Genomic DNA, 22,349 nt, shown 5'->3' with positions numbered 1-22,349 from the left:
CAACAAGACAATGATCCCAAACATACGGCAAAATCTACAAAGGAATGGTTCACAAATAAACTTATCCAGGTGTTAGAATGGCCAAGTCAAAGTTCAGACCTGAATCCAATCGAGAATCTGTGGAAAGAGCTGAAAACTGCTGTTCACAAACACTCTCCATCCAACCTCACTGAGCTCAAGCTGCTTTGCAAGGAAGAATGGGCAAGAATTTCAGTCTCTCGATGTGCAAAACTGATAGAGACATACCCCAAGCGACTTGCAGCTGTAATCGCAGCAAAAGGTGGCTCTACAAAGTATTAACGCAAGGGGGCCGAATAATTTTACACACCCCCTTTTCATTTTTTTTTTTTTTTTTTTATTAGTTAAAAAAAGTTTCAAGAATCCAATAGATTTCGTTCCACTTCACAATTGTGTCCCACTTGTTGGTGATTCTTCACAAAAAATAAAAATGTGATATCTTTATGTTTGAAGCCTGAAATGTGGCAAAAGGTTGAAAAGTTCAAGGGGGCCGAATACTTTCGCAAGGCACTGTATATATTCTATGAGGCATGGACTGCAAATAGGTACTCGGGTACTCAGATGGACTGGGACAGGTACTCAGATGGACTGTGAGTGACAGGTCCTCTTTATTGGGGGGGGCGCAATCAGTATGATTGGTGTACACTGTAAGAGGTAACGAGATGTTACCGCAATCTGCTCCTTACACGCGATCGGTGTGCGAGGAGGGGAACCAGGGAACGAGATCGGGGTTTGCTTACATTTTAGTGATCGGATGTGAAATGATCACAGCCGATCACGTGGGTAAACAGCCGGCCAATGGCCAAGGTCAATTTGGATTGTTGCAGGCTGGCAAGAGAACTGGGAATATTTCTTTGTTGTTTTTTTGACATGCATTGTCCTAGGTGCTCCTTGCTGCAAAGGCCAGTTCTAGGATGGGGTGGTTGTTATTGTTTGTAAATGCTGCAATACATTTTGATGCTACTTTGGTTCAATATGGTTCTAAATTGAACTTACTAGCTTGATGACTATTCCAGGGGGATCTCTGATATTAAGATTTCGGTATCTGAGGATGCGATTATTCTAAGCATCACTAATGTATTGTTCTGGCAACCTGAGAAACGGGTTACCTTTTATGCCACATTTTTTACTATACTTTTCTCACTTTCAAAAAACATTAAACAAAAAAAAGGTTTTGCCTTTTTATATTTCAGATTTTGAGTGGTGAGGGGTTAGAAACCCCATCAAGTTTTAATTTTCGTCTTTGTACCCATTAGGAGAATTACTCTCTCCAATTGTGTTGCTCACCAATGTTGTTGGAAATGAATTTTGAACTGCCACCAGAACAGGAATAGATAGAACATCTTCCTATGGAGACACTTTCTCCTGACATCTTTCAGACAGGATTTCCCTCACATACCAAAAAGAAGATCTTACTCCCTGTTGAGTCTACAGCCCAGGAAGTAAGGGGAAAATCGCCCCAATTGAATACAGGTGGGGGGGGGGGGGGGGGGCAGTTTACCAGCTCTTATTTTAGCCCAAACACTTTTTTTAAAGTTTTGGCTTTTGATACGATTTACGCAATATGAAAACAGGAGTCTGAATTTGAAAATGAGCAAACAGAACAAAAAGCATCATCATCATCATCATCACAGCTGTACCTGATACCACCATGGCCTCATTTGGTCCACACGTGTAAAACACCATCTAGATGGAAAAGATAAGAAGGTACATAAAATTAGTATATCTTATATGTATTAAGCACTTATAGCGTCTTGAAAAAAATTATTCAACCCCTTGAAATTTTCCACATTTTGTCATGTTACAACCAAAAAACTGAAAATTTATATCAATACTTACCGTAATTTTCCTTTCCTGATAGGCTCCATGGCAGCATACGTGTGGGTAGCCCCGCCTCCATGATTACCCAATAGGACCCAACTCCCATAAATCTTTGCTCCTGGCAACTATCAGTGTTCCGTAACTAGCCTACTCCAGGGAGGGAACTCCTGCTGCCATGGAGCCCATCAGGAAAGGAAAATTACGGTAAGTATTTGATATAAATTTTCAGTTTTCCTGAAAGGCTCCATGGCAGCATACGTGTGGGAAATAACTCGCCAAATACACCCGGGTGGGCAAAATGTCGAGCAAAGAACAAAAGTTTATTTAGCATTGTCAACCAACAAAACTTGCAAACCGAAATTAACAGAAGACAGAGCCCCTGGCTCTACACAATAATGAGAAACAAAAGTATTAATGGAAGACCAAGAGGCCGCTCTGCAAATAACTTCAGGCGCAACATGTTGAGAAGCTGCCCATGATGTTGAGATACTCCGTGTTGAATGAGCCGTTAGTGCCTCAGGAGGAGCCAAGCCCTTTGCTCTGTATGCCCTCTGAAGGTAAAAGGTAAATCAAGGCCTGTTTGGAGAAAGCTCAGTATGTCTTGTACTGTTGGAGAACTACAAGAATTTTCTCTGGAGGACATATGGGCCGAAAACTTGGACCATATGCGCTCATATACTCCGTTAGTACTCCCCCGTCTGGAATTGAGAAGGGTTGAAATAGCTTCTTCCGGACAACCAAGAGCTTCTAGCCTTTCCCTCTCAAAAGCCACACCCTGAGGTGTAGACATGATGGGCATGGATGTAACCTTGTGCCTTGAGATAGTAAATCCGGCCTGAGAGGCAGGGGAACCAACTCTTGATAACTGAGGAGCAGCAGTAGAGGGAACCAAGGCCTGTTGGGCCAGAATGGAATCACTGCAAGGATCTCCACCTTCTCTGTCCTGAGCCTCCGAAGGAACGGCAGGATCACCGGAACTGGAGGGAAGGCATAAGCTGTCTGAAACATCCAATGTTCTGTGAGGGCATCTATCCCATATGCCTGAGGATCCCTGAACCTTGAGTAATATTTGGGAAGCTTCCGATTGCACGGGGAAGCGAACAGGTCGACCTCCGGGGACAATCCTAAAGTCAGAAGCCAATCGAATACTTCCCTGTGTATGGGCCATTCGTTGTTGTCCATCGCGATAGGAAGTCCGCCTGAACATTCTGCACCCCTGGGATGTAGACCGCAGAAAGGTTGGACAAATTCTTCTGAGCCCAGTTCATTATCGGCTCCACCTCCTGTAACAGAGACCAGCTGCGAGTTCCCCCTTGCTTCCTTATGTAAGCCACCGCGGTTGTGTTGTCCAACCTTAGCATGGCCGAGGCATTCGCTATCAGATGGTGGAATGACAGAAGCGCCTGGAAGGCCGCCCTTAACTCCAGAACATTGGAGACAACTCTTTGTGATGGAAATGTCCACCTGCCCTGAGCGACATCCGAAAGGCAGTGAGCGCCCCATCCTCGGTTGCTGGCATCTGAAGTTACCGTGACCCATGAGATGAGAATGATCGAATGGTGGTTGCGCAGGTTCTTCCCCTGCAGCCACCAAAGAAGAGACGTTCTCATGGCTGGAGTGAGGAATATGCGCTGTGTCTGGCTGGATAAGTCCCACTGTTGTAGAAACCCTTTCTGAAAGGGACGAGTGTGCCACTGGGCCCACTTTACCATGGGAATGGTGGCTGACATTGTGCCAATCATCTTCAGACATTGGAGAGCCGAAAGATGGGATGACGCAAGGGCTGCATAAATCCTGTCTCGTATGACTCCAACCTTCTCTCCTGGAAGGGCAATGGTACCTTCCACCGTGTTGAACTGTGCCCCTAGAAAAACGAGGGACTGAGTTGGATCTAGAAGACTCTTTTCTAGGTTCAGAAGCCACCTGAACTCTTGTAGAGTGGAGATGACTAGATCTTTGTGCTCCAAGAGTTGCTCTCTGTTCTGAGATAGCAGAAGTAGGTCGTCGAGATAGTGGTGGAGACGAACACCTTTGACTCTGAGAAGGGCCACAACTGCCAAAAGAACTTTGGAGAAGACCCCTGGGGACGTTGTTAACCCAAAAGGGAAGACATGTAAATTGTAGATGTTGATTGCCTACCGCAAAGCGGAGGTACTGTTGAAACTCCTTTGCCATGGGCACATGGAAGTAAGCATCCTTCAAGTCGACTGAAATCATCCAGTCCCCCTGACTGCTGGATGGTAAGCAGAGATTCCATCTTGAACTTCTCTTTGTGAATGAAGGAATTGAGATGGGTCAAATCTATTACTGGCCTCCATGTTTCAAAATTTCAAAAGGATTTAGCGGAATCCTGCTTGCCGGACAAACCCCCTTTTGAGGCATTTTTAAAAGAAGACTGCCTGGATCTCCATGACCTTGAGAATTCTCAACCAGGTCTATAGCTACGTGCCTCCCTGGCACGATCAGGGCCCTGTCTTCTAGGAATTGGACGCTTTTGATTTTGAAGACATCTGTCCTGGGGAAGAAAACCAGATTTCCCACTTGTAGCCCGGGATATGGCAGTATCCAGCTTGTTACCAAACAAAGATGTCCCCTCAAAAGGAATACGGCACCAGGCCTGTTTGGATGCTGGATCCGCCAGCCATGGACGGAGCCATAACGCACGGCGTGCTGAGACAGCTGCTAACATATCCCGAGATATCAGGCGAATAACATCAATAGATGCCTCCCCCAAAAAGGCAGACGCCATTCTGATTTCTTGAATGGGGGAGTCTTTGGCTGTTTCGATAGAAATACCCCTCAGGAATTCTTCCACAGTATCAGTCCAGGATTCTATGGCCTTAGATACCGCTGCCATTGCAAGCACTGGTTTGCAAGCCATTCCAGAAGTCAGGTAGATCCTTTTTAGGTCTGAGTCGTTCCGCCTTTCTAAAGGATCTTTAAAACATACCGTATCTTCTAAAGGGAGGGTTACATATCTCACCAAACGCATGAGAGCTGCATCCACCAGTGGAGCTGACTCCAGGTGTTTCACAGCCTCTTCCTTAAAAGGGTATAGCTTCAGGATTTCTGACTGCATGGAACCCTTTTTATCCATCTTGCTCCATTCCTCTGTGATAATGTCACCCAACTCCGAAAGGAAAGGAAAATATTGTCGCTCCTTATTGAGCTGTTTAAAGAATTTTCTCTGCTTTGGTGGGGAAGTAATAGGATCTTCCCACTTCAGAGCTTCTCTCACTGCTTTAACCAATGAAGGCACCAGTCCATAGTCAAATCCTAAACCAGGATCCTCTAAGTCAGATTCACTGTCTGAGATGGGAGCAGATAGGCGACTTGGTTGAGAGGATTCCCATGTCTCCTGCAATGGGTTCTCTCCAGTTGGAGGGACCAACAAATCTGACGGGGATTCACACAACTGTAGAGCATCCCTCTCCTGCAGAGATTCCTTCACAACCCGTCTTACTATTGACTCCAAACGCTGGTCTGCACCATCCCTTTCATCTGCAGCTTTGGAGAAGCAGTGATCGCATAGGGATTTGTCTAATGGAACAGGCATCCTGCACCCCCAGCATGATTTTTCCGTCCGCCTGCTGAAGTGAGCAGCAGGGGGGGTGAGAATAATTCCTGTCACGCTGTTCAGACCTTGACTTATGCTGGCTAGACATTGAGGATTTATGGCGGTGTGATCTTGATGATCCACTGCGTCTAGAGGCATTAAGCTGTGGATCAGACCCAGAAGGGCTGTAAAGACAAAACAGACAGAAAGAGAAAAAAGACACACAGTCAATCCTACCTATGCAAAACTCTCTCCATTATAAAAAAACATGAATGCTAGCAACCTACCTAACATGAGCGGGCTGGCCACTAGGAGGCAGTAAGGCGTCCATATTCCAAACAAACCAACAGATCAAGAAATACCACAAACCAAAGAGAAATAAAAATGCATTTTTTTTTTTTTAAGAGTAAGCATTTCCCTAGCTTAAGGGACATGCTCTTACCTTAAACCGCCAAACTGTCAGCCCCGGGAAGTCGCTGCGTCCACTGCAAACATTCCCAGGGTTCTGACAGCTTCCAAAGATTTTTAAAAGTGGCGCCCTTGACGTCATTGCCGACGTCAGAAGCGAGGCGCATGCGTGGGAACCAAGCCTCGGTTTCACATCGGGTTCGCACATGCGCAGAACGCCTGTGTAACCCGGAAGTAGGAGAGAGAGGTTTGCTGGAACGCGGAAGCGTCCGCAAACAGCATAGAGAAGACCGATTTAGACAAACGAAAAGGGCAAACACACAAATACATTGCTGCCATGGATACACAAAAGGCTCACCACTCCACCAACGATCACCTGGCCGAACGGACTGGAACACACAAGCCGCACCTCCAAGCAGATAATGGTCACCCATAACAACGGGACACAGACCGTGCGCACTTCAGGTAGGAAATCCTTTCTTCAGCGCTACTCTGCAAATACACTCCATACCCTGCTTAACAGTCAGGGCCTATCGGAGGAAAAACTCTCAGCCAATCGATCGTCATGAAGTTTTGTTTCCCGGGAAAGAAACCATCTGGTCCTACTGGGGAGGACAAAAAAGGAACACTGATAGTAGCCAGGAGCAAAGATTTATGGGAGTTGGGTCCTATTGGGTAATCATGGAGGCGGGGCTACCCACACGTATGCTGTCATGGAGCCTTTCAGGAAACATAAATTTTTGATTTAGATTTTGTTATAGACCAACACAAAGTGGCAAATAATTGTGAAGTGCAAGGAAAATAAGTGTTTTTCATTTTTTTATTTTTACAAATAAATCTGTGGAAAGTGTGGCATGAATTTGTATTCAGCCACCTGAGTAGAACCACCTTTCGCTGCAATTACAGCTGCAAGTCTTTTTGGGGAGGTCTTTACCAGCTTTGTACATCTAGAGAATGAAATTTTTGCCCCTTTTTTGTTGCAAAATAGCTCAAGCTCTGTCAAATTGGATAGAGAGCGTCCGTGAACAGCAATTTTCAAGTCTTGCCAGAGATTCTTAAATGGATTTAGGTCTGGACTTTGACTAGGTCATTCCAACACATGACTATGCTTTGATCTAAATCTTTGCATTGTAGCCCTGGCTGTTTAGGGTCGTTGTCCCGCTGGAAGGTGAACCTCTGTCCCAGTCTCAAGTCTTTTGCAGACTCTAACAAGTCTTCTTCTAAGATTGGCCTGTATTTGGCTCCATCCATCTTCCCATCTACTCTGACCAGCTTCCTTGTCCCTGCTGAAAAAAAGCATCCCCACAACATAATGCTGCCACCATCATGTTTCACAGTGGAGATTGTGTGTTCAGGGTGATGTGCAGTGTTAGTTTTCTGCCACACATAACGTTTTGATTTTAGGCCAAAAAGTTCAATTTTATTCTCATCTGACCAGATCACCTTCTTCCACATCTGCTGAGTCCCTCACGGCTTCTCTCAAACTGAACTTTTTATGGCTTTCATTCAACAATGGCTTTCTTTTTGCCACTCTTGCATAAAGACCAGATTTGTGGAGTGCACAACTAATAGTTGTCCTTCCAACACATTCTCCCATCTGAGCTGTAGATCTCTGCAGGTACATGTGGTGTAACAGAGTTTGCTAGCACTTTAAATTGTTGAAGGTAATAAGTCAGAACAAAGCAACTCTGCTAAAGTCAGAAAATCCACTTGGCATATCTTAATCTGAGTTTCTGTTCGCTAATGAAGCAAGAATATAGGCAGCACCTCATAGGGTCATTGGAAGCCTGTGATGCGTAACTTTCTTTGTCACCAAATCACATTTGAACTTCCAAGGCAGGCTTGAATCTGACTGGTGTCTGTGATAGGTACCTTAGTGCCTGCAATGGGCAGAAAAATAAGGAATTATGGCCACTAGATGTAGCGGATTATCACAGGAAATCTGTGTTTGACAGGCGTGCAAGGATGGTTCAGGAATTCACCAGAGAAAAACTCTGATTTGCACGAGTCCATACAGTCTTTGCATCTTTCGTGCTGTACAGACCTCTGCTCCTGTGGGAATGAGCTTGCTTGTTAGAACCAAATATTTTCATAAGTAACCACTTAAACCAAACTATAGCTGATCTAGGCGATCCAACCAGGCTGCAAACCATGAAGAAAATGATTAGATGGGGTGCACAACAAGACACTCCTTTTGCTTAAGGAACTGGATCTCAAATTAAGTGAAAAAATGGATTGTGTTGAGATAAAGAAAGAAAAATTGTAACGTGACCGTTTTGATTACGAGTCCAATATGGTATACATTTGGAGCAAACCCCAGTTTCAGTATAAAGCCAGGAAACCATCTACATCAAGTATCAAAAGCAAGCATGTCAGTTTTCCCTGACACAGAAAAAAAAGCCTGGATTTCACTCTAATGCCGCGTACACACGAGCGGACTGTATGGCGTACTTAGTTCGTCATACAATCCGACGGACAGTCCGTCGTACTTTCGACTGAACGGACTTGACCACACACGGATGCACAAACAGTCCGTCGAAAGCTTGCGCGATGACGTGTACAGCACGTACGACGGGACTAGAAATAGGAAGTCCAATACACAGCAAAGCACCCTTCCGCCGTGTAAATCCTTTCTGGGCATGCGCCATTCTTAGTCCGTCAAACTAGCATACTGACGAGCGGATTGTCCGCTGAAACCAAAGTACGACGGACAGAATTTAGAAAAATCCGAAATTCTTAGTACGCCAGACTGCACGCTGAAAAAGTCCGCTGAAGCCCACACACGAGCGGACTGTCCGCTGAAATGTGTTTCGACGGACTAAGTACGCCATACAGTCCGCCCGTGTGTACGCGGCATTAGGGACACAGGATCAGATTCATCACCAGTAATTTTACTAGTAATGGCGATGATCAGCGATTTTTAATCGGGACTGCGACATTATGGCAGACAGATCGGACACTTATACAGCGATCAGTGCTATAAAAATGCACCGAATAATGTGTAAATATAGAAAATGTAAAAGAATAATGTACCAAAGTTAACCTAATACAACACAGGGTCACCACCCAAAAAAAAAAAAAAAAAATATTGATAAAATATAAAAAAATGGTGATCAACCTTGTTCAGTGTCAATAAAACCAAATTAAGCAAATATAAACCTCTTTCACCATGAATAATCCAGATGTATACTAACTGATACTATAGATTTTCAAGGGTCCTTGAAAAAGTCAAGTTTCTATTGACACAACGCGTCGGGAGGAGCCTGTGACGTCATGCCTATGGCGTATGAGGAGATCCCAGCTGTATGAAGGTCCTTCAATATATACGAATATCTCTGCGGGAAAGTGTGAATGAGGTTTACCCTAATTATATGGGGAATACTTTGTTATATTACCTGCGCAATGGTCTTTTTTTTCCCCCTTTGTCTTTTCATACTGTGCAAATTATTTGAAAGCAAGAAGCCGGTCCATTCTAAAAGCAGGAGAATCTGTGAATGAACCATCTGTTTTTTTGTGGACACACATTTAAGCTTGATTCCAGATTGTTTTATGTAAATTTAACAAGCAGAGATATAATAATCGATAATGAAAATCGGTGTCAACGATTTTCATTATCGATTAGTTGGTCCGCACCTTCCGCCTGTATGTTCCGTGAAAAATAAAAGAAATCCTTTCCTCCCATCTCCTCCTTCCTGTGTCCTCGGCGGCACTCTATGATCAGGCACGCACTCGCCGCTGCACGTCTGCGGCGCGCCTCTCCTTCTTGCTGATGTCACGTGACATTCACACAGATCTCAGCCCCGCCCGCTGCTGCCTCGAGGGAACAGAGAGGCGAGGGAGAGAATCTGTGAGGAGGACACTGAGCCGAGCTGCACACAGAGTGTGAAAAAAAAGGTAGCAGCATCAGCAAGTTGTAAAAGCACACACAACATTCAGTGCCACACTGGTGTTTCTGCAGGGGGGGGGGGGAAATAATAGTGCCCCATTGGTGTTTCTGGGGGGGGGGGGGGAGGGGGGAATAGTGCCCCATCATTGGTGTCCCTGGGAGGAGTAGCGCCTCCCGGGGACACCAATGATGGGGCACTATTCCCCCCCCCCCCGGCTGAAACACCAATGTGGCTCTATTATTCCCCCCTCCCCAGAAACACCAATGTGGGAGGAATAACGCTCCGTCATTGGTGTCCGTGGGGGGGGGGGGGAATAGTGCCCCGTCATTGGTGTCCGTGGGGGGGGGGGGGAATAGTGCCCCATCATTGGTGTCCGTGGGGGGGGGGGAATAGTGCCCCATCATTGGTGTCCGTGGGGGGGGGGGGGGGGAATAGTGCCCCGTCATTGGTGTCCGGGGGGGGGGGGGGGGGGAATAGTGCCCCGTCATTGGTGTCCGTGGGGGGGGGGGGGGGGAATAGTGCCCCCGTCATGGTGTCCGTGGGGGGGGGGGAATAGTGCCCCGTCATTGGTGTCAGTGGGGGGGGGGGAATAGTGCCCCGTCATTGGTGTCAGTGGGGGGGGGGGAATAGTGCCCCGTCATTGGTGTCAGTGGGGGGGGGGGAATAGTGCCCCGTCATTGGTGTCAGTGGGGGGGGGGAATAGTGCCCCGATCATTGGTGTCAGTGGGGGGGGGGGGAATAGTGCCCCGTCATTGGTGTCAGTGGGGGGGGGAATAGTGCCCCGTCATTGGTGTCAGTGGGGGGGGGGGGGAATAGTGCCCCGTCATTGGTGTCAGTGGGGGGGGGGGGGGGAATAGTGCCCCGTCATTGGTGTCAGTGGGGAGGAACAGCGCCCCGTCATTGGTGTCCGTGGGAGGAACAGCGCCCCATCATTGGTGTCCGTGGGAGGAACAGCGCCCCATCATTGGTGTCCGTGGGAGGAACAGCGCCCCATCATTGGTGTCCGTGGGAGGAACAGCGCCCCATCATTGGTGTCCGTGGGAGGAACAGCGCCCCATCATTGGTGTCCGTGGGAGGAACAGCGCCCCATCATTGGTGTCCGTGGGAGGAACAGCGCCCCATCATTGGTGTCCGTGGGAGGAACAGCGCCCCATCATTGGTGTCCGTGGGAGGAACAGCGCCCCATCATTGGTGTCCGTGGGAGGAACAGCGCCCCATCATTGGTGTCCGTGGGAGGAACAGCGCCCCATCATTGGTGTCCGTGGGAGGAACAGTGCCCCATCATTGGTGTTGAATAACAGTGCATAGAAATATTGAAGAATCATTAATTTTTATAAAAAAATGCAAAAAAAATTTAAATGGCAGAGGATGCTGCTGACGCAATGACCTCAGAAAAGGGTGTGCGACCCAAATCTTCTAAGGCATGGGAGCATTTTAATTTAAATGCTGTAAAGAAGGTGGTCACCTGCAAACTTTGTAAAACGGAACTTGCATGGCACGGAAGCACAACAACGATGAACAAGCACATGAAACGGAAACACTAGGGGTTCACAGTGGAAGGCGAAACATCGGGACGGTAAGTTAAACCCGAAATGATATGCGAGTTACATAGAAATAGCTTTTCCTACATACTAATCATATTATCTTTTTCTTTGCAGAAAGAAACAGCGCACCATGACAGTTTGTGCAGCAAAATTGTCCGTGCACTCCCCAACAATCAGCAGTTATAACAGATTGTCATGAAAATGCTAGTCACCGACATGCGGCCACTGTCCATGGTTGAAGACCGAGGATTTAAAAGCATGATCAGTGTACTGAACCCTGAATATACTTTACCATCAAGAACCCATTTTACCAAACTAGTGGAGAGAAAGTACCAGGAGACATTTCAGAATGTGAAGGATGCCATCAGCGCTAATGAAAGCAGAATTGCCATTACTGCAGACATATGGACAAGTATAGCGACCGAGGCTTTCCTTGGCATTACATGCCACTACATAGCGGAGGATTGGAAGATGATTTCTATCTGCCTCACTACCATGCCTCTGGAAGACAGACATACAGCAGCAAATATTGCAGAATGGTTGGAGGAGGTCACTGAAAAATTTGAAATTCCGGCTCAGAAAATAATTGCCATTGTGCATGACAATGGAGCAAATATTGTGGCTGCTGCAAATATCCTGGCGGACAAGCATGGCTGGGCCAGTATCCGCTGCACTGGTCACACCTTGCAGCTGGTGATCGGTGCTGCGTTAAAGAATTCTGGAATTGAGAGAGCCGTTAGTGCTGCAAGAGGACTAGTTGAACATTTAAAAAAAAGTTAGCTAGCCAGCAGCAAATTGAAGGAGAAACAAAAGCAAATGGGTACATCTGAGCACAAGCTTCTTCAAGATGTAAGCACAAGATGGAATAGCACTTACTATATGGTCGAACGACTCATTGAACAAAGGTGCCCGGTAACTGCAACTCTGTATGACCCATCAGTTACACAAGGAGGCAAACATTATCTGGACTTAAAACCAGACCAGTGGAGTATTCTTGAAGAACTTTCCACTGCTCTTAAGCCAGTGCTCGACAAAACCCGGGCGCCAGGTCGCATTTGCGACTAGAATCAGTGACCTGGCGCCTGGGGCAGCATAGCTGGGGGTATCCTGTCTCCGTGGACCCCCCCCCGGCGCGATCGCGTCGGGCCGCGCCGCAGGCGGCCGGTAATTGAGCCCCCGGCTTTGAGGCCTTCTGTGATCCTATGGTTCCTTCTGGAATCTGGCGCCCTCTTGTGGTGGCCGTTGGAATTACAACCAACAATGCTAATGGGATTGCCTGCCAGTCTTTCTCCATCCCTTTACTTAGAACCCCTAAACAAAACAAAAAAAATATATATATATATATATCTAACACCCTAGAGAGTAAAATGGTGGTCGTTGCAATACTGTCTGTCACACCGTATTTGCACAGCGGACTTACAAGCGCACTTTTTTTGGGGGAAAAATTATTTATTTAATAAAAAAATAAAAAAAAATAAGACAACAGTAAAGTTAGCCCAATTTTTTTTTTTTTTTATACTGTGAAAGATAATGTTACGCCGAGTAAATCGATACCCAACATGTCACGCTTCAAAATTGCGCCCGCTCATGGAATGGCGACAAACTTTTACCCTTTAAAATCTCCATAGGCGACGTTTAAAAAAATTCTACAGGTTGCAAGTTTTGAGTTACAGAGGAGGTCTGGGGCTAGAATTATTGCTCTTACTCCACCGATCGCAGCGATACCTCACATGTGTGGTTTGAACACCGCTTTCATATATGCATTCGCTTCTGCACGCAAGCTTGGCGAGACAGGGCGCATTTAAAACATTTTTTTTTCTTATTTAAACTTTTATTTTTATTTTTTTCACTGTTCTTTAAAAAAAAAAAAAAAAAAATGTGTGTCACTTTTATTCCTATTACAAGGAATGTAAAAATCCCTTGCAATAGAAAAAAGCATGACAGGTCCTCTTATATATGAGATCTGGGGTCAGAGACCTCACATCTCATAGTTACACTAAAATGCAATTTAAAAAAAATAAAATAAAACAAAAATGTCCCTCTAAGAGCTATGGGCAATGACTTGGAGACAGGTGGGGGCTGGGGGCTATCTTCCCCTCACTTGTCTCCATGTCAGGCCAGGGACAGGTCCAGATCGCCGTCACGGACCTGGCTCCTAACTTTTTTAGCTGGCTCCTAGATTCCAAGCAAATTTGTCAACCCCTGTCTTAAGCCCTTTGAATGCTGCACTGTATTCATGAGTGGCCAAGAATATGTCACCCTATCATCCGTGCCAGCACTGGTAAAGGGGCTAATGTGGTCCAATGAAAGTGCTTCTTATGAATCATCTCCACTAAAGAGCTTCCAAGCTACTGCAACAGACCAACTTCAAAGCAGATGGAAGGGGATCCTTGAACAGGTCCCAAACACCGTAATGCTTTCCTCTGCCCTGGACCCACGATTTAGAAGACAAAATTTTTTATCACCAGAACAGATCATAAACGTGCAGGCAAAAGTACAGACAGAGGCACTTGCTTTAAGAAGGGAGATGCTGGTGCAGCAGCAAATGACCACCATGTCGCCTGTAACTAGAGATGCTGAGCCTTCAACATCTACAGGGTCAGCATCTCATTCTCTACTTGACATACTCCTTGAGTCTGGGGGCAGCAGTGAAGAGGAGGAGGGACAACTTGAGGTGGATATTCACACACAAGTCCGAAATGAAGTTCAGGCTTATTTTGCTGAGAAGCCACTTCCAAAGGAGGGAAACCCTTTGAATTGGTGGAAGGGTAACCAAGATAAATATCCTACTTTGGCAAAACTTGCAAAATCCTTCTTGTGCATCCCAGGCACCTCTACTCCATCGGTGCGCCTCTTTTCTGCTGCAGGCAACAGTTTGTAAAAAGAGAGCCAGCCTTAGCCCTGAGCATGTTAACATGTTAACGTTTTTTACATTCAAATGCAAAGTTTCTTGAACAGTTATAGTTCACCTCTTTTCAGAATGTTTTTGTACTGCTGCAAAGTTGTGTAATGTTAATGTTAAACGTTTTTTATTCTGCAGTTTGAGAATAACACGCAGTTTTTTCATGATTAAGTTTTTTTGTGATTTTATCCGATTAATCGAAAAAATAAATCGGCCGATTAATCGATTATGAAAATAATCGTTAGTTGCAGCCCTAATTAACAGATCTCCGTTCTGTCTCTGTGTGGAGCAATTGCAGGTGCCCGGCAGTCACACGCGCATCGGCTCTGGCCGCACGCTCCCTAGTGGCCAAAAGGCAAACCGACGTAAGGTAACGTTGTTTTGCCCAGGGGAGCCAACCTACCACAGTACAACTGCAGCAGCTGGTTGGGAAAGGGTTAATGAGGTAGATGGGGCAATACCCCTCTCTTGCAAATATAGGGTATAGAAAAAAAAAAAAAAAAAAAAAAAAGAGTTTACACACCTAGGAGAGGTGGAAATAATTTTAGGATACTTAGAACGCAAGAGGAATTCTGAATATTTTCCTTACAGACAAGAATACCAGGAGGGTTGAATTTCCAAAGCAAATGTCCTGAGCGATTTATCATCTGTGTGTTTATATTCATTGATCATGACGACTTCGCAAATACATTGGAATGGGGTTGTCATACCCAGGATCTGTTCCTTCTTTTGATAGATGGAAGTGCTGTATCTTTTAAAGTTCTGGTTGTTACCATTTTTTCCCCCCCGTTTTTCCCCCTTTTCCGCCCCTGGTATTATCGTAATATGTAATATGTATCATTAGTATTTCGTTTTTATTCTTTTTTAGATACTATTTTATTTATATTTGTGGATCACATCAAATTTAAATTGCTATGTGAGCTCTAGTGAGAACAGAGAACGAAAAGCACAAATCCAATTGCTGAAGTCATTACACCTGTTTTTTCTGCTAATTTGCATGTGATTTTTTGTATATTAGTATGCTGGTAATTGTATTCTTTGTGGTTTTGATGAAGCACGTTAGTTGTGTGAAACGCGTTACCCTTTTCTGCCTTTCGCTATATGTATATATATTGTATTAGGAGGGCAGCCGTTCCTTTCATCTTCTCTAAATTTTCATAACATGTTCTGACTGCAATGGCTTGGTTTTTTTTGTTTTGTTTTTTTTATCTATAGATATGAATTGATGGGCCTTGATTTGAAATTAACTTACATAGATATTGAATATTTATAAACCATATTTAGATGCGTTTCATAACTCTTAAGAAGATGGGATTTTATAGACCCTGAAATGTTTTGGCCGTTTTATGGTTTTCCAGTTATGAATAATCATTATATAAAATGGACTCCCAGACCCTTTGTCTGACACTCTCAGAGTGTACATGTGCCTGTTCACAGCCACCATGTGAACAAATAGTGGAAAGTCCCAGAATGTATTAAAGACTGCTGTGCATCAGTTTATGCAGAGGATTTTTACTTAGTTGGAAAATGAAACAACCTCACTGCACCTAACTGTCATTTAGTACGGAGACGCCTTGCAATCCAATTATCCCCAATTCTGCAATAACGAACTGGCTCCTGCCTGCGTTTACCACTGGCTTCCTGCCCAGCAGATTAAGCAACAAGTAACTGGCATTAAGGTTTGCCTCTCACTCTCATGCTTAAAGCGGTTTGGTACCTAAAAATAAAACTTCATATTATTAAAATCACCAGATCGAATACTTACCTAAATGAACCCTGAAAAAAAAAAATATATTCTTTACTTACCTTTTATTTCAGAAGTTTCTGCTGACTTCCGGGTTGTCCTCCCGTGGGAGAAGGCGTGGTTATTGTCCTCGCAATGGTCCCTGGAAAATTTCTAAGCTATTTCCCAAGAATCCATGGGGGGACAATGAAATTGCGAAATCTCGTGAGATTTCGTTAGGACGTCGGCCACGTGATGAGGGCGTGTCCAAATTTGCCATTTTTAAAGTGGGCAGGCAGCTGTATCTGCCATTACCACTGCTATCACTGAGCATGCGCGAGATGGAGCGGAGCATGCTGGGAGCGGAGCGTCATCGATATACAGGAAGTAAATGCCTGTGGGCTTCAGACGCCCACACTTAAAATGGAAGATGTCAGAGCACTTTTTTAAAAGTCATCCCGAGGAAAAGAATCGTCGCGCCGGGGGTCAAAAAAAACGCCGGACGTGGATGCTAAGCGAAGGTAGCAGTCGCCCACCTGTGACACAGGTAAGAAAAAAAAAAAAAAAAAAAAAAAGAAGAGCGGAATCCCGCTTTAATACTGGGAAAAGACATCCAACAGTAAAAACGGAGAGGTGCAATGTTTAATTTTTATGGATTTCAATGGAAAACGCATAGCATGGGAATGCAGCCTTAAACTATGGTACTGTGCAGTTACAACTAACACATGTTCCTGCAACGTATACATTAATGTGGCCGCATGCAAACAAAAAATAATGTTAATGTCACCCTGTCTCTGGGCAACACATGGAAGCCAAAGCTTTACATTTCCTATTCTTAATTGCTGCTGTTCCTGTAGCGCTATGGATGTCTGCACAGACTGTGCGTATTCAGACAATACAAACATATTTTCATGCCAAATATTTTAGAGAGAGACCATGTCACCGATGAGTCCAGTAGGGCCCATGGGGTAGAAGGAAGCAATCACAGCGTGCATTTGAGGCATAGATATCCAACACTCCTGGATATGTCCGCTGTAAACAAGACTGATGAAAAGTAGAATGCTGGAATGGTGGTAAGGTAGGAGGCACAAGCCACCAGAAAGGGGATTATTCTGCTTTTGGATATATTTAAAGACCTGGCAGGTTCTTAAGCCTAAGTTCACACTAACGTGGTGCAGGAAACCCCACGATCAGTGTGCGCTTCCTGAACTGCATAAAATAAATAAATAAATAAATAAATCGCACAACCCTTGCGATCTGCAGCAGGTATCAGTACAATCTTAACAACCCTAAACACAGTGCATTTGCCTTCATCAGATCGCTTGGCAAAAAAAATACCATGTGATCTAGTTGCAGTGTGGTCCCAAAATTGGTGTATGCATGACTTTCATGCACTGTTTGATTTGAGAGAAATGTGGTGCAGTTCATAGTGTGAACGGGGGAAAAAAAATTCTTCAGTTGGACTTTGCACACTTTTTTAATACGGATGACTAGTTTAATAAAAGCAACGTCAAAATGTAAAGCCACCAACAAATCTCCCATCTGGGCTCTCATCATGGTAGCTCAGATTATTCAATCTGTCATGTTCGTTTACATGGTGAAGAGAGAGGGGAAGAGTTTTGAGTTGTCCATTTTCATCCGATCCGATAGACGGATGGTAAATGGGACCATCATCCAGACGGATGGTGATCCTATTCACCGGATGAAAATGGACAGATGGTCTATTTTCATCTGATCTCCTCAAGGAGAGGAGAGCGGGACTCCGAAAGGTCCGTCTCTGCACAGTGAGCGGAGATGGACCTGTCATCAACAGAGCGATCCCCGCTGAGCAAGCAGAGTCTGTCAAACTGATTCACCCCATGTGAAACGGGCGTTACCTGCTACAAAAGAAAACATCTAGATCAGGATGACCATCTCGTATCCAAGGGTACCTTAAATCGGAATTCTGGGGAAAAATAAAGATTTGGTGCCCCTTCCCACTGCAAGGGTTAGCTGCTTGTTTTGCCCAAGGGGTGATGAATAAGATAATATTTTCTGTGCTAGAATGACAACTCTCACTCATTGTACCTACAGAGGAGCATCCCTGTCACCCTAGGAAAACACCCCCTCCTCTACTACATTACAAGAGGGAGCTCTGTAGTCCTAACTCTCTTCCTGATAACAGTGTTTAATATAACACTGCAGAGTGCACAAGGCAGCATTGACTGCGGGGTGAGTATTTTTTCCTTTTGCAGTTATCTAGGAGACAAAATGCTTTCCATGGTATATTTAAGGAGGAATTTCAAGTTTTTGTAAAGGCCCAAGGTTACACTCTATGCATAAAGGTAAAACCTTGTGTGCAGCAATCCCCCACAGCCCCTCTTAATACTTACCTGAGCCCCATCTCGATCCAGTAATATGCACAAGTTCAGCAGCTCTCCCGGGTCTCTTTGACCCGATTGGCTGAGACAGCAGCAGCTCCCACTACTGCTAACACAGCGCAGGAGCCAATGAGAAGAGGGCGGGAGCAAGCCTGCTTGCTGTGGGGTCATTTGGCAGGAAGGAGGAACCAGGGGGGATGGTGAAGGACCCAAGAAGAGAAGGATCAGGGCTGCTTTGTGCAAAACCAACGGCTCCTCTTAATGCCGTAGGTCCTGGTACTGCCATCTTGGCCATGGAATCCGTCTGTGGATTCCTGAGGAACCACAATCAGCTCTGTGAATGGTCCCACAGCCTCTTGGGACACGTGACATATCCCAGAAGGTTGCAGTAGGGGGCGCAGCAAGCAGCATCTACCTTGCCTAGGCGAGACTTATGCAAGTGGGAGCAGGTATCTATCAAAATCTGTACTCAACCCCCCCCCCCCCCCCCCCATGACATTGTTAGTGTTTACACACCCTTTAAAAAAAAAAAAAAAAAATGGCAACATGCAAAGAATGCCTCACTTTTTTTTTTTGGAAGAAAACCAAAATATCAGTTTACACTTATCAACGTTTAGAAGCAAAAGAAAATTTTTTTTTACGACCCCCCAGACTACCAACCCCGAATAAATAAAGAACATGATTGGCCATATAGTGCAATTAATTTACATCACTATATGGGGCTCATTTACACCAGTTTGTGTATGTTGCGTAAGATCAGCGAGACAAGTTTTTACAATGCATCGCACTGTTTATTTTTTTTTACTTTATTGTAGTGTCATAAACTGACATTTTCGTTCAACTCGATGTACTGCAGCGCATTGCAATGCTCTGTGGTGCAGTGAGCTGCGCTGCATAAAAATGCATATATATTGCATTTATATGCAGTGATCTCCGCTTCAAATGTATGCTGTGAACACAGTACAAAAAAAAAAAAAAAAACACAAAAAAAAAAAAAAAACACACACTGTTTTATATGACCTTGCACTGATCTATGTAGATCAAGGGTCTCGAACCAGCTGCCCTCCAGCTGTTGCAAAACTACAAGTCCCATCATGCCTCTGCCTGTGGGAGTCATGCTTGTAACTGTCAGCCTTGCAATGCCTCATGGGACTTGTAGTTCTGCATAACAGCTAGAGAGCCACCAGTTTGAGACCCCTGATGTAGATGGTGTAAACAAGCCCTCCCTTTCATATTATCCAGTCCTTACGTGTTCTGTAAATATGGATCTTAATTGTATCATTTTAATCAGTATTTTTTACTGTTAATGAGTTTACTTTTAGATATACTACATATTATATAATAGATATAAAAAACACACAAATAGCCAGAGTGTTTAGTAAACACACACCCAGTATAGGTCATACACCCAAACACAGCCCTGCATACATTACAATACACAGGCACATGGCTGACTGCTGCCATCCAATCACACCCACATTATATTATATTATATTATATATATATATATATACCCCACACTGCACCTTGCTTAGCTCTGCACCCTCTTAGCAGATTTCTGGGTCCTCTGATGATTATTCTTCGATGTCTTCCTCTCAGTGTTTTCCTGTTCTGCGTCTGCTCCACCCTGTCCCCCTCCTCCACCACCACTCACACTAATGGCACAGGTCACATTAATTGGTATACCATAGAGACGTAGGTTCGGTTCGCAGCGCCATCTAGAGTCTACAACTGCTAACTGTGTGTGCTCAGGGGGATTTCCACCCTTCTGTGTTGATATCTCTCCTTTATTTCCAGCTGTTTTGTCAGATTAGGCGGGTCGGAAGTGACGTTTCGTCGCCGCCATCTTGCTACACCCCGCACTCCTCCATAGTAAGCATACAGTGAGAAGAGGGAAAGTGGACATTTTGTTACACCTACTGGAGTTTTGCATTTTCACACTTATATTTAAAGCAGTTGTATAGTCTGTTTTAAACTTGTACCTACAGGTAAGCCTATAATAAGGCTTACCTGTGGGTAAAAAAAGAAATAAATAAATCTCCTGTTCGGTTTAGGACCTTAGCCTGACCAGATGTCCCCGGTTTTAGGGGACAGTCCCCGGATTGAGGACACTTCAACAGGAGCTGGGGTAATTTTCAAAGACAGTGCAGAATTAAAAAAAATCAAAAAAAAAAATCTGAATAACACACCCCCGCTCCTACTAGCTTAGGGGGTGTATTTTTTACATTATTTCTGTCCTTTTCTAATAATAATGTGCTGGTCAGAGCGGATGGACTATTTCTTCAGTTTCCGACACATGCCCATTCAGCTCCGCTCACATGTTCTTCTGCCTTGGCTCAAGTCCCAGCCAGCTGTCAGCCTGCTTATCTCCTTGCCTTCCCCGGCAGAGTAATTTTCCTCCGCTCCCCACCCAGTAGTAGCCGGGGCCTGGAGAGTGAGACCTGAGAGGCTGTGAGGCAGGCAGAGGCGGCACCGGGCAGAGAGAGGCAGCTGAGCTCAGCTGATGATATCCAGCAGCAGGAATAGAGGGGAAGCAGATCCAATCGTTGGGCCTGCCAGTGCCTTCAAGGCTTCAACACAGGTGTGCTTTGGGGGTGTCTGTGAATAGACTACATTGCACTGTGTCTGTCTCTCTGGCATAATGGATGATATCAGAACTCACAGGCAGCAGGCACTTATTGGTCAGAAGTTAACAAAATCCGCACCCAGCAGCCATGGTATGTGACACCCTGTGACAGAGTCAGCCAGAGCCATGATAGAGTGCCTGCTTCCTGTGAGTTATCATAATGCTGATAACTTAACCAGTTTCCGATTGCCTGTTAGCAGATTTACTGCTACAGGGTGGTCACGCTGCACAGAATCACATATATACGTGATCCTGCATTTCTGGGTTTCAGAGCCAGATCAGCAGGTAAACAAGGCAGTTCGCCATTCTGTTAGTATGGAAGACATTGATCCTGTGTTCCTGCAAAGCAGGTACAGGGATCTATGTCTTCCCTTAGTAAAAGCACCTCCCCCACAGTGAGAAAACACTTGTTAGGCACACATTTAACCCATTGATTGACCTAAATGTTATTCCCTTCCCAGCCAGTGTCATTAGTACAGTGACAGTACATATTTTTAGCACTGATCACTGTATTAGTGTCACTGGTTCCCACAAAGTGTCAAAAGTGTTACTAATGACCCATACACACAAATGGAATGTCAGACAGAAAAAGTCCGACAGAATCTTTTCATCAGATATTCCAATCGTGTGTGTGTACCTCATTCTGGTGGACCTAGAAATAGAACATGTTATAAATATTTCCGACTGAACCATTTCAAAACCACTTGTCTGTATGCTGTTCCACCAGACCAAAAAGGATGCATGCTCTGAAGCAAGTACGAGATGGAAGCTATTGGCTACTGGCTATTGAACTTCCTTTTTCTAGTCCCGTCGTACGTGTTGTACTTCACTGCGTTCTAGACAGTCGGACTTTGGTGTGATAGTGTGTAGGCAAGACAGTTTCAGTAGAACTCCTGAAGGTTTTTCTTATGGAGTTTATTCCGACGGGAAAACCGGTCGTGTGTATACGGCTTTAGTGTTTGATTTGTCCACCGCAAAATCGCAGTCCCGCTATTGAGTCACTGATTGCTGCCATTGCTAGTTAAAAAAAAGCATGTCCCCGGATTTCATTTAAAAAATCTGGTCACCTTCGTTTAGGAGATATTCCCCGTGCAATGAGCCGCTGACTGCAGCGGCACATGCACACAGGGGATTCTCGGCTGAAAGCCTGGCAGATGCCGTACCTTGCCGGAAAGAAGTCTCCCACACGCAGTGACGACATCGCGGCTCCAGCCACTCACAGTGCTGGAGCCACGATCCCTGGAAGACACGTCGAGGCAACATGTCATCTTCCTCGGCGTGGACCAGGTCAGTTACCGACGCCTTGTTCTAAGGTGAGTATTTCATAATGAGCTAGTATGCGGTGGATACTAGCTCATTATGCCTTTTGCCTTACAGGGGTATTAAAAAAAAATTGCCAGCGGGTATACAGCTGCTTTAACAGTAAATTGAGGTTATATAGTGAAATACAGTACTTAGAACTATGTCTGACTGGTTAGATGTTGAATTTTAAAAGCAGCGGCAA

General features: G+C 45.0%; 1 long non-coding RNA gene across 1 annotated transcript in view; it reads right to left on the bottom strand.

Moving 5' to 3' along the window:
- The window catches only part of LOC143958328 (uncharacterized), a 32,004-nt gene extending 11,975 nt beyond the window's left edge, over positions 1 to 20,029 (bottom strand). The window contains exons 1-2 of the long non-coding RNA XR_013270128.1: positions 19,746 to 20,029; positions 1,659 to 1,704 (exon numbers count right to left, since the gene is read on the bottom strand). This is a non-coding gene — a long non-coding RNA (uncharacterized LOC143958328). The remainder of the gene's footprint in view (positions 1 to 1,658; positions 1,705 to 19,745) is intronic.
- Positions 20,030 to 22,349: the final 2,320 nt, after the last annotated feature.

This window comes from Lithobates pipiens, unplaced genomic scaffold (genome assembly GCF_037356315.1).
Source record: "Lithobates pipiens isolate NorthernLeopardFrog02 unplaced genomic scaffold, aLitPip1_a1.2 Scaffold_103, whole genome shotgun sequence".
Classification (NCBI taxonomy): Eukaryota; Metazoa; Chordata; class Amphibia; order Anura; family Ranidae; genus Lithobates; species Lithobates pipiens.
The sequence above is the reverse complement of the archived record's forward strand: the minus strand, read 5'-3'. Positions and strand labels throughout refer to the sequence as shown.